Source organism: Hetaerina americana, unplaced genomic scaffold (genome assembly GCF_022747635.1).
Source record: "Hetaerina americana unplaced genomic scaffold, ioHetAmer1.1.p SCAF_1, whole genome shotgun sequence".
NCBI lineage: Eukaryota > Metazoa > Arthropoda > Insecta > Odonata > Calopterygidae > Hetaerina > Hetaerina americana.
Window position 1 is genome coordinate 68412075 of NW_027286069.1, and position 14253 is coordinate 68426327.

Sequence of the window (14253 nt, forward strand, 5' to 3'; positions counted from 1 at the left end):
ATAGAAGGTCATAGTTCACCCTATCAATATATAGGAGAATATGCGGATCAGCTTTAAAGAAACTTGGCTTCATAAAACGGATGGTGGGGAAATGTAATAAAAAAGTTAAAGAGCGGTGTTATTTTGCTCTAGTTAGACCTCATTTGGAATATGCCGCAAGTATTTGGGATCCTTGGGAGAAAATTTGGCAAAAAGAATTAGATAAAGTCCAGAGAAAATCCGCTAAATTCATTAAAAACTGTTATGATAAGAACACAAGTGTGACAGGTCTCTTGGGGGATTTAGACTGGGAACCACTTTAGGTGCGGAGAGAACAAGCAAGGCTTAAACTTTTAGAAAGGTTCAGAACAAACGAGTTTAACTATGACACTGAAGGAATTATAATGGCCCCACATTACTTAGGTAGATGAGACCACAAAGATAAACTAAGGGAGATAGATTCCAGGATAGATAGGTTCAAATACTCATTCTTTCCTCGAGCAATCAGAAATCATAATAGTAAGAAGCCGAAGTTACTTTAGAAATATTAAAAACATTGAATTTAAAAGTCGGAGCAAAGTTAAACACTGCAAAACTGTTAGGTATACCTTCAGGTGCATGTGTGTGTAGTAAGATGTAGATTGAGTGTTTGCATGTGTGTGGGGTGTAAGTGTTCATGCATGAATGTATGCCATGTTATTTTTGTGGATGTATGATTTTATGGTTTTTGCATGCAGTTTTTTTTCTTTTCTAAATTACGGGTGGTGTCCTAGCACCCCCCGCCACACGGCATTGCGGGGTATTAAGTAGATGTAGATGTAGTAGATCAAGAAGATTATGCTAGATGCGATGATTAGATTAGTAAAAAAATACGAGGCGTGGGAAGATTTGAGGAAGGAAACAATAAAAACATTTTTTAAACGACCACAGTTCTAAAATAAAAAAATGACCCAAAAAATAAATAGAAACAAGTACTCATTTTTAAATAGCAGATTGAGGAATGGAAGCAGCTACCTAGAGAGTTGTTTCGGCCCCATCCATCAAATGTATGAGTTTTAAGAACAGGGGTAAGGCAGCCACTGGGCAAAGAACCAGGTGACAAATTTTGCAATCTCTGTGTGCGATGTGGGTGTGCAAGTGATGTTTTCGGAGTGAGAAGCTGGACTGTGTTAGTGGGTGTTTGACGGTGAGTGACTTTGGACGGAATGTGTTGCTGGACAAGTGTGTATTTTGGGCGGCATGGAATGTTGATCTGCGTGATTTTGGGCGGGGTGTGATGTTGGACTGTGCGTAATTAGGGCGGGGGGTGATGTTGGACAGTGCGTATTTTGGGCGTGATGCAATACTGGGTCATGTCTGGTATCACATTGTATTTTCCTTCATTATCCATGTAGTCGTTTAGATTTACTTTTTTTTTAAATGATTGCGTGAATGATTGAGTTTTTAAATGATCGCTTCTGTTATTAGTCTCTGTGAATTCAATCATTTTTCTAGGAACTTGTGTGCCACCTGACGATTAATGCATGTACACATATTTACCAATAACAATAATTTATGGGTGTGTGCGCGCCTAATAAAACATAAAGAGGCATCGAAACATAATGTTCTTTCAGAAACGATTTAGTGATCAAGGCTTCAATGAGAATAATTCCATAATTTTTGCTTGAAAAACGCCAAGAGAAAGAGCTGCACAGGAACAATTTTGACGTTTATATTTTATGGTCACTTCGGCAGTTTTACACAAAAGCCACGGAAACACCGTGTTGATGGACGTGCCAAAACATCTCTTAATTCAGTTCATTGAATATTTTACTTGTGATTTAATATATTAATTATTATATTTTTAAGTATACTGAAGGTAAGAAATAAATAATTTAATTCATGAAGAATTTCGTTGGGCACCGAAGAATTCACATGGTAGAGGTAATTGATGACATGACATTGAGTTAGGATGATCAAAAGTTTTTGTAAGGCATATAAACATGATTCTTGAAGCAACACGATGAGTGTGATTCGAGGATCTTCTTATGTAGGTATGGAGAGGATGAAAAAGGTGGAACGGACTGCAAGATACACCACCGAGGAAGTGTAAGCGGCGATCGTGGAGATTGGATGTTCAAGACTGTGTTAGTAGGGAGGACGACAGACAAGCGAGGGTGGGGTTAAAAAAGAATGGGTATTGAATGGAATGATGGGAGGAATTGTGTGAATTGAACTAGGGTTCATTGCAGTTTTTGAAGCAGGTTGTGTTTTGTTAGGAGAAGCAAAATAATTTATCATTTTTTTTAGTTTGGGTCAATTGAAAACCTTCCTGGCGTGGCGAATACCAGTAATAATAAGAATCATTATAAACAATTAAGATTTGGGAAATGTTTTATGTTCCCTTCAATACTCTATAGCCGTCGGTTCGAACTCCCAACGGATGAAGTGAACTGTTTAAGTTGAGGGTTGGTTGGATAAGGGAATGGTAGTAAGGTGGAGAGGAGGTTCGGAAGGAACGAGGCAGACAGGAGGGGCTTAGAGGGGGGTTAAAAAAACAAATGCTTCCCCATGGGCCCGACGGCATTCCATCCACTCCCCTGATGTTGTCGCACGGGGGTAGGGGTGGGGAGCGACAGGCGGCGTCGCCCTCTCAGCTGAGAGGGACAGCAGACAGGCGGAGAGGAGGAGTCCTTCCGATTCGTGGCTTCCCGTCGGTGGTGGCGTCCTAATTGGGCGCCCTTGCGAGCGGGGAGCGAGAAATTCCCCCGCAGGGACACGCCAGGGCTACCGCGGCGAGCCGCGCCGCAACAAACGAGTGCACGCGACACCTGCCCGGCGCGCGCTCACTCGCATGAACCCCCCTCCCCGTAACCTTCCTCTGCCTCGCTCCCCTGCCTTCCTCCCTGGTGCCATCGCCCCAAAGGGAAACGTCGGCTCGCTCGCCGGGGGGTTGAGGGGTTCGTGCGTTCAGTCCGAGCCCTCTTCTTTCTTCCAACCCCATTTACCCTATCACCGCTCAACCCCTGACGCTCTCGTCCTCTGCGTGCTTCCTCAATCTCCAACTCTCCAAAAACCCTCTCTCTCCTTAATGCTTGGGGTTTCCCTGGCTTCATTCTTCTGTGCGCAACTTTCTCTTCGCGTGACCATGTTGACCGTAATCATCGAGAAATGTTTGTGACCAGTAGACTATGGGTAAAGTCGACCCAGTTGCCTTAGTTGGAAACGCACTTTCGAGATAATCCGACTGTCGTGCGTTGAAGTAGCTTCGTGTTTGTGTTGATCCCTCATGATGTGGATTTTTAAAATCTGAGAATTCCCATTCAGTCTGATCAAAGTAATAAGAGCTAAGCCCTTTTTTCCTAACTTTCTTCAAGCCTTGCCGATGGATGCGAAAAAGACTGAATTACAAAATGGTATCCTCTTTTTGACAATATATACTTATCTTTAAAAATGATAATCTCGTTTCGATTTTCTCAAAGAGGTTAAGTGTTTTTTATTCGTAGTATAACATTTTTTGTGAATATTTTTTCTAGTTTTCCGCAGAACGGTGATATATATTATTTAAGAAATTGAAATTGCAAAACCCCCATATGGAAGAGAGAGAATGTTGAATTTAATATAAAACAATATGTGGCCATGGATAAAATCGAAGATTAAAATATTTATATGAGAAAAATTATCCAAATACCTTTCCTAATGAATTTATATCATATCCAGAGAAGGTCAAAAGTAAAAGTTACACTTGGGGTTAGCAATTGGACAACTTCATGAGGAACGAAACACGGTAACGCCATAAAAGTAGAAGAAGAGCTCCATCGAGAAAGAAATCTAAGGGTAATAAAATTTCTAAAGATAATGTTTACAGATATGAAAAACACACGCTGAAAATCTTTTATGGTAGTTTGTTAAGGTCTTTTGTAAAATTTTAGTGAATTTAAGATAAATGAGAATGAAGACCTCCTGCTGCCAGAGACAAGTGTACCAGGCATGCGGCAGAACGGTGAAGACAAGAAATCAGAGTCACGCGGAGGGGACAAAGTCAATAGATGGGTGATCAGAATTAAAGTTAAAACATCCGACTTGGATTAATTTAAGTCACTAATGTAAGTGGAATATCACTGTAGCGTTTTCAGATGAGTGTAAATATAGTTCCAGAATATGCTTTTAATTAAAATTGTCTCTACTTCTTATTCGAGTTACTTACTTTAAAATCTTTCCATTTAGGGTGCATTAGCGCCATCTTTCGTGATAAATTAAGAAAATAATATAAATATATCATCCTTAATGTATAGAAATATTTAATCTATCCTCTTGATAATTTTTCTGTGCTGTGCATTATAATGCGTTTAAAAGCTATTCACATATTCTCTCGTTCTCGTTTAAAAGATGTTTTTCGTATTCGTTGAATCATATTTTCCAAAAACATCTTATAACTATAGCAAATACTAATTTTCTTATAGCTTTTAATTAATTGGTTTAACGTTTAATTTAAAGCTAGTTGTCATATGCTAAGATTGATTAAGTTTTATGCCATTGTTAAAGCTACATAAGGGGCTGCTAGTTGTTATCTAAAGCTTAAATCCGTAGTTATTCCAGCCTGGTGATTCTGGTGTGCTTCGAATAGGCCGGGAATGCATACGAAACAATTCTACCATAAAAAATCACTTATTTGTGGTTGAAATTGCAGTATCCACCTGAATAGCTATCCCTTTTTCACAGTTGGGATCACATGAGCTACGCAAAATTAGTATCACAGTGCCGCCGCGCTCCAATCATTAGTTTGTTTGTGGGACTACTCATGTTCCGGATTGCGGAAAGGGGAAAGAGGTTGAGGCTTGTAAGTGTAGCTTTCCATGAGTCACCAGTATTAAAAGTCTGTCCCGCTCAATATTGGTGAAACTTAGTACTCGATGGTAGCATTGTGTTTATGCCACGTGTCATCGTGGTGTTGCGTTTATCCTTTCTGTAATATGTTCCGCCAAATACTATCATATTTCCACCGATACGCTATGGGTTCATTCGATTCTAGTCATCCCTCCTCTCTCACCTCGGCGAGTTTCGGTCTGCTTTTGGCTGCTGTGATTCCACGAATTTCAGAGTTTTCCGGTGCTTATTGCCGCTCTATTGACTCTATCCTTCCAAATGCGTTCTTCTACAATGCTTCTGTCACTCCTGACTTAACTGCCCTCTAATTCCCATTGGAGCAGAGAATGGTGAATTTCTGGTGCTGTACGTTTGCCGATTTTTATAATTTTTGCCTTGGATAAATTTCTCTTTTCCGTACTGTTTCATCTACATCTACATCTACTCAATACCCCGCAAGCCGCCGCAAGGGCGTGTGGCGGGGGGTGCTAGGACACCACCCATAATTTAGAAAAGAAAAATAATTAAAAAAAAAAAAATCGCATGCAATAACGACAAAATCATATATAAAAAAAAAACATGGCATACATTCATGCATGAACACTTACACCCCACACACATGCAAACACTCAAACTACCAACTAACATACACATGCACCTGAAAGTATACCTAACATCTCTATAGTGTTTAATTTTGTTCCGACTTGTAAATTCAAAGTTTTTAATATTTCTAAAGTGACTTCGGTTTCTTGCTATTATGATTACTGATTGTTCGGGGAAAGAATGAGTATTTGTACCTATCTGTCTTGGAATCTATCTCCCTTAGTTTATCTTTGTGGTCTGATCTACCTAAGTAGTGTGGGGCCATTATAATTCCTTCAGTGTCATATTTAAACTCGTTTGTTCTGAACCTTTCTAAAAGTCTAAGCCTCGCTTGTTCTCTCCGCACTTCAAGTGGTTCCCAGCCTAAATCCCCTAAGAGACCTGTCACACTTGTGTTTTTATCATAACAATTTTTAACAAATCTAGCGGATTTTCTCTGGACTTTATCTAATTCTTTTTGCCAAATTTTCTCCCACGGATCCCAAATACTTGCGGCATATTCCAAATGAGGTCTAACTAGAGCAAAATAACACCTCTCTTTAACTTTTTCATTACATTTCCCCACCACCCGTTTTATGAAGCCAAGTTTCTTTAAAGCTGATCCGCATATTGTCCTGATATGTGCTCCCCATGAAAGGCGTGGTGTTAGAACAACCCCCAAATATTTAACTTGATTTGCCGTAGTCAATACTGAACCCTCTATTTTGTAGTTTATATCCTGTTCCTCGCTTCCTTTATTCCAAAATTTCAAAACTGCACATTTATCTATATTAAGTGTTAATCCCCATTTATTGCACCATCCCGAGATATTGTCTAAGTCTCTAGAGAGTAGCTCGCGATCTAGTTGGCTCCTTATTTCCCTGTATATCACCGTGTCGTCAGCAAATAACCTTAGATTGCTACTAACGTGTGTGCTTAAGTCATTTATGTATATTAAGAACAGAAGAGGCCCTATTACACTTCCCTGGGGGACGCCCGAGACTGTTTCATTCCAATCAGTTCCATTCTATCGAATATTACCATTCCACATATTTCTACTGCGGATAGCTGGCTTAGTATTTCCCTTTATCATATGCTATATAATTATTTTGATTTTGGACTTGTTGATTCGATGGACAATTAATGGATTATTCAATGGTGGAAGGCATTGGCATATAATAAAGGCCTTTGATCTTTGGTGAGGAAGTGACTCGATTTTGGTGTAGTAATTTTGATTCGGTATGAAACGTGCAACACAGTATTTTTACCCACTCTTCCCCGGTTGGTCAAATTCATGACTCATCTGACAAAAAGTTTGAAGAGTGTCCTTGGTCCTGTCGGTCATTATGGCCTTCGAATGAATTTAGGAATTAAAGTGAGTGATTTTTAATTTACCTAGTCTTCTCATTGTAATGATTTATGATTTGGATTCGACTCGTGACCCCACGTTTCCTAGGATATTGTGGTGAACTTTAATTTTTAAGCAATTAATTATGGCTTGAGTCTGATGCCTTAAATTCAGTCTAATAACTTCAGTTGGTACTCTCCCGCCATACTTTGTCCAATGTACAAAACGTTGAAACACGTCATACAGTTTCAATTAAAGTCTACGGGAAACGAACGTTAGTTACTTACCTACGTTTTCTATTCTATGATCCAGTTTGTTCGGCGAACAACCTTTTTTCCATAGAGCGTACGCTGATGTGGGCATAAGAACCTTCCACGATGTATCTATGCTATTGAGCGAACTTTGAATGTTGCCGAATAGCTAGAATCGCATTCGATAAATTACGAAATAAAGAAATTTGGTAACGATAAATAAAGAATCCCAGCTAATTAGCTATAGCTGAATTGAAAATTTAATACGTTGCATTGATCTACGCATAATGATTTATACAACTAATTTTTAGGCGCTTACAAATTTCTCAGATGAATCATATTGTCTCTTATCTATGCTTTTCCGTAGTAAGTGCTTATGATACGTGATGCTAATTGTATTCCGGATATTGGAGTATATTTACAAGTGTGTCAGACTTCTCTTAACGTTTTGTCTTGAAATGCATTTGGAGCTGACTCTTTCTCCAAGGCTGAAATTCATTATTCAATGCTGAAGTTCACTTTTTCAATCACTTAAGTGGAAATACAGCATCACAGCGTGGAATAAGTATATGATTGAAAAATTTATTGTTGTTTATCCACTGGAATTAGCTGTCCAATTTAGAAAGGACGAGTTGTGGAGGATAACTTACTGTTTCACAGAGATGCCTGTTTGAAAATTATTTTATAGTGTTTATGCAGCCGTTGACAGGTTCCAGAATCTTTTCTGAATGCATTCAATTTTGTACCATTCCATATTTTGGGTTGTAGGAATCTACAATTGATATTTATATTCAAAAGATGCTCATGAGCTTATGTGTATCATTCACAACAGTTCATCAAACATTCCTTTCACTGTACATGGAGTAATTAATATTGTTTTCCATTGTGCATTCCAGCCTTGATAATGACAATTCATTTATTGAAATCACACTTGTAATTATATGTATTCTTCAAAACTTAGATTAAGTTTTACATTCTTTATCGGCTCAAGCTGTTGGGCAGTTTTTTCACCAATCCCTTATTTTGTTTCCGTTCAATAAAATTAAGTTTTCATTAATATTTATCCCGGATATCATTCCGCGAGGAGATACTTGATTTTCTAAATTGGAGAAAAAATTGGTACTGGTATACTCTCGGAAACAAAATCATGACTAAGGCCAGTTTTCAGTGTAATTTTTTTAGATTCCGAACCTACTTCCTAGTAACTGCAATGCGCAAATTAAATTTCCACCATTCAATTCTCCGCATGCGTTCGTAATTCACAATTCTGTAAAATAATTACATGGGAAATTGTTTAATCGCATGAAATCATAATTCAAAGTGTCGCATGGATACATCTTTACTTCCGGAAACCATGATAAAATAGTACCAGCCAATTTGCCTTTTGAAAATACTGTTAAAAAATGAAATATGAAAGGCGTTTTCGATGACGAGCGCTAAAACTCGGGGAAGCTTGTGTTCAAATTTCAGTATGTGAAAATATTGAATTTCCGGCATAAATGTATGTCCCTATTCGTTCCCATCCGTCGCGATATCAAATCTCCGCTTCGGATACATATCCGACTGGTGGCTTTTTAAATTCAGGCGTTAAAAGCGTAGAGCGGTTGATTTCGGCCAGAGATTGCGGAGAATCAAATGCACCAAGAGCTGTTAAGATAGTACCTCAACGCCGCGGTGTCTTTTGTCGTAGTTGGCGAATTCTGGGTGGGAGCAGTGTAACGGAAAGCATAGGGGAGGGACGGACGGAGAGGAAGGGTAGCGCAGGGAAGAAATGAAGGAGGGTGCACTGTTAGACAGATAAAGGGAAATTATAAAAGTTAAATAAAAGGGGTGCGGTAGGCATGCGATTAATCACAGGCGGTTGAAAAACGCCTTCTTCCCATCCCTTCATTCCCTTCCAATAAAACGTACGAGGGAAATACACGGACAACCGCTCAAAGTGTCACCCGTGTTGGGGGGAAAAGGGAAAACTATGCAAATGGTGGAGCTCTCGCTTACTGCAGAATGGGGGCCTAGGAAAAAATGGCATGTGACACGTAGGGATAGCTTTTTAATGGGGACGCGGATGTCAATAAAAACAGTGTACGCATCAGGGTATTTTTCAGAGACCAAAGATCAGAGGGAGATTTGACTTCATGGCGAGTAAAAAAGTGGAAATAAATAAGTGATGCATGGAACCGTATATCGCCAGCTCCCATTTTTTCGCGGAGGCCGTAATAAAATTAAAAGTGGAGCGTTTTATCACTCCGCGGCTTCGTAATTAAACTCGGCGTGGTCGGCGCCCGTTCCTACCGCATCACGCGGTCTGTCTGCCGCGCTGTGCGTTGGGTCACCGCATCACATAGGTAGCTTTTGTAGAGCTCATGTGCGTTTAAAATTTTCCTCTACCCCGTCTCTCTAAACTTTTCTTATGGTCCCTTAGGGTTTCAAAGAGTGCCGCAATTTTGGCGGGAGGGCGTAATGCGAGTGTGCCTCTGAACCAAATTAGGTTTGTTCTTTTCTGACTTTCGTGGAAAAGCTTTCCGAATTTTAGTTTTAAAATGATTTAGGCACTCGTTTAATTGTGTAAATTTAATGCTCCTTTATTGGTTAAACCACTCTTAACTATGTAACTGATTTTGAAGGAATGCCGATTAAAAGGACAGATTACTCCTTATGCTGACTCAGAGAACATTTAAGTTGAGGACGAATAATGATTATTGCGTCATTACTCTAATACCACCGTGACCCGTACAACAGGCTACCTTTTTGTTTTTCAAAATTTTGAAGACCATTTTTAAAGAATTTTTTATTCTCATGGTGTTTTTCCTCCAACACTGGATGTGTCCTACATCTCTAAGTCGGAGTCAGTACATCCGCAGTTCTCGGATGAATCAGGAGAGATTAAATGATTTGGAAATCTCGAGAATTATATTTTTTCGGTACACGACTACAAACATTTTCGAAAGTATTTCGTGGATTAACGAATAATTATTTTTTTATTTTGGTCAGGTATTTATTTCCATTGAGAAGATATCATTCATGCCCGAGAATAACATTTTTAACATATACTCAAGAACATAGCGCAAGTACATCTTTACTTGTCTGATCATCAACACTCCATTAAGATATCATACCAGGCTTCATATATATATATATATATATATATATATATATATATATATATATGTATGAATGAATGAATGAATATGTATGTATGTATATATTTATTTATTTTTTCTCTTTGACGCCTGCCAATCTTTGGATGGGATTAATTGAACAGTTTCCGTCGTCCGAGGTCTTCTTCTTAGACTTCTTCCCTTTCACTTTTCCTTTGATTTCTCTCTAAATCAGACCATCGTGTGTCAAAAAATGTTTGATATGGGTCTCCCATATTATTTAGAGAGCTTACATGGGACTGCTTTGTCTTTTGTTACCAAGATGTCCCATTCATCTTTTTCATTCTCCTTTAACATAAATATAACGATTTTTTGTATGCTTAACAATTTCCAGCTGGTACTATGAATGCATCCCTGCCATAGACAGGTTCCTGAATCATGTCATAATGAACTATGGATGCATTTGCTTATTGCAATGAATATTTACTGTTCCCGTCTGAAATCTTTATCACATAATTATTTGAAGTTTTCAAATCCGCTTTACTTTTCTGGAAGAGAACGAAAAATTCAGATGGAGAAAAATTGAAAAACGTTTTGATATTTTTCAGATTCCGAGCTCCTGATTTCCCGGTTATCCTTCTTAAATATGCTATTTTATGTTCATATAAATATGCATAGAGTGAAATTAACAGAAAATCACTAAAAAATTACGGATTAAAATGAATTAACGACATTTAAAACTGGAAAATATAAAGCAATATAGTTGTAGACCCTGACCTTATAATCGGTTACATTTCTTTTCACTATGCGTAGAAACATTTATTATTTTTTTCACTACTCACTCATGGCTATATAAATACCAGGAATTTGATTCACGCTTTATGACTCCTACACTTTTACGCCTGACCAATTTCATTCAAAGTTATTCTTTCATCTTTCATTGTATTCGTCGTAATACTACGAAAAGGTATTCCATGACGGAAATGAAGACCTTTCTTATAGCCCTGCAGGGTCGTAATTCTGTGAATTTTGTGATCAGATTTTTACATTGAATTATATCCCTTATTCTTCTGTATATAGCGTGCGTTTCTGCACCTTAGTCAACGTCCGTGAAGTGTAAAACTTGACAGAAAAATTGCATTTTCGTGGAAAATTCTCGTTTCAAGACTTTAAAGATTCGAGTTAAAAGAAGAGTTATGCTATAGCGGCCAGAGATCGGTAGCGATATGGTTTCTACGTCCTCCTACGCCTGAGATCATCGACCTCCATTTACAAGATTTAGCCGTTTGGAGAACCTTGATCTGGCAATAAAATGTCATGTGTTCCTCTCCAGGAGATTTACGCACTTAAATATTCACTAAAAATATAATTAATTTACTCATTTTGCTGAAGTAAAATTGAGGTTTCATGTTTTTTTCTTAAATGAAACCATAGGGAAGGCGGAAATATATAGCTGATAATAGCTACGAGTTATGAAATGAAACGCAGATGCAAGAAAAACATCGTTAGAATGGATATTTCGCGGCTTTAGGTAGTGTAATGGCAAAGAGAGCGTAACTAATTTATAATGAAAAAGGTAGTTAAAACCGAGATTTTTAGCTAGCAGATGTTTTGATGTAACTTGATTTCATGCAAAGTGTTCTTTTAAAATTTATAAGTACACTGATTTATGTGAGGGCGAAGTACTGAGGTCATTATACGCCATGAAACGCAAATGATCTGTCATAAAAACGGTTGAATCACCTTTTTTATGGTGTCCTAATGGTCAGGTCTGAGCTTTATGTTAATGCCGTGTTTGATGTATTTTTACTATAATATGATTACTAAGTTGTAAAAACGTTAGCCCTCCCTTTTAATTAGGATGAACTTAATGATGACTGTTGCAATGGATTCACTTTGATTAGGATTAGGTACGATAATCGAATAATTGGGGCAAAGTTTATTACTATTTGCACGTTCGAATATTATATTTCGCAAGCGAGTATATGAAAAAATAATAAAAGCAGCACCGTCGATATTATTGTCAGCTCTTGGCTTGAAATCTCACTTTTTATCAATTATAGGGTATCAAAATTTTGCCAGAATTTTATAAAATTGAATGCTTTCCGAATGGTTTATATTTAAAATTTGTTTCGTTTGTATAAGAGTAGTAAACGTTAACTTTCCGATAAATTTTCTAAAAAAAAACGATTACACCTAGGACTAAAGTTCATCTTTGAGGAGACATAAATTCTCTTATCGATATAATGACGTTCATCGTGATTATCCCGAGAGAATGCAGATACAATAGAACGCTCTTGTTTTAAACTCTCCAAGGAGTATTGGCTGCTGAAAAATTGCTCTCGAGCTCATCTTTTCAAAGAGATTTTTGAAATAAATAATAATGTTGGAAATAATTTTGCGAGAATTGAGAATTTTCTAGCTAAGTATCCACTTCGTGAGCTGCTCTTAATTATTTATTTTTGACTTTTTCTTGGATCATATTACCTTGTTAATATCGTTTTCCTACTCCAATTCACATCGTGCGAAAAGAGACTCGAGAAAAACACTTTTAAAAAGCGGACAGTGTTTTATGTACTCGTAGTTATTTTTAGATATTTTTCGCGTTTACCTTAGGGAACTTCTTCGAATATTTTGGCACCTCTATTTATCCTATTTTGGCGCTTGTTGCGAACGGAACCGGTTTCCTACTGATACCCAGTCAATATTGTATTATAATTACTGAATAATATTTGCTGATAATGAATTACTGAGTTTAAGAGGACGCCTCGGTAGCTTAAGTGGCTAAAGCACTCGACCGGATATTGAGGGATCTGGGTTCGAGTCCCAGTCAAGGCGAATGATTTTTACGCTCTGAAATTGTTGCATTAAAATGCACATTAGCGGATGACTCCGTTAAAAGTTACTGTTGCGGCATCTCCCGCAGTTTCTTTGGAATAATTACTGAATTTTTCTCACCTAGCGGTTTTCCGGATAAATTGAACATTACAGTTTTATTTTATTTAATAAATCTGCCCTATAACTTTGATTTGTAAAATGTCATTGCCTGTGTTCTGAGAAATGAGTATTATAGTCGAATGATTATTTTTAATTGTGTAAATAATAGTAGAAGAATAATATTATGCTTCTATGCTATAATAGCGTTTTGATGAACATATTCAATATATTTCTTAATTTTTAGCTCCTCTTGGGTCCTCATTAGCCATTATCAAACACTTTTGTCTTTGAAAAAGACCACCTTCGAGCATCCACGAAATACCTGCTATTCTTGCAGAGTTTAACATTAATACATGCTGATTTTTTTAAAACTGAAATTTCGGAATATTTAAGGAATATAAAAGAATAATAGTGCATAATGAGTAATTAACTAAATAATGAACGTACTTGAGATTATGAGAAACAAATTTGCACTTTTCCACAGATTTATTGTAACGTGCAACGCGTTTCAGTACATCGAACCATCTTCAGGCACAAGACGTGAAGACTTGTACAAGATGGTTCGATGAACTGGAACGCGTTGTACGTTACAATAAATCTGTGGAAAAGTGCAAATTTGATCCTCATAATGACGAACTTCCACTACATCTCGCCTGAAAACTGTACTTGAGATTATTGGTTTATAAAAACAGGAACAGGACACTTAAAATGGTTCATTACACGATACTAATTTTCTTTTACAGTTACAGTGACTCTTTTGCTTGTTTCTTGCCAGAGCAAAATGTATATATTTGTTTTTATTTAAAGACTTTTTTGAGGCGAGATCGTGACTTCATAGTCCTTTCTTCCACCTTAGCCCTGTAAAATACATTATAATAGATTCTTTATTTTTATATATAGCTAACATTTAATAGATTTTACCTTATAATGGATATATTCATAGAATCTTTTAGTATACCTGCTATTTCACACCTTGAGGCGAAGAGTCAGTCGATGTCTTACAATGGGGAAAGGGATACTACACATAGTGCGGTATAACATTGAATCGCTTGCAATTCACGTGGTCAATATGAAAAAAAAGATTGCTTTGTGGTCCATCGAACAAAGGTAGTAGTAATGTTGATCATGTTGAAAATATTTATTTAGATTTGCTGAGTTATAGAAAATAAAGAATGTTCAATGCAATAATAGACTGGTCAAATATTTACAAAAA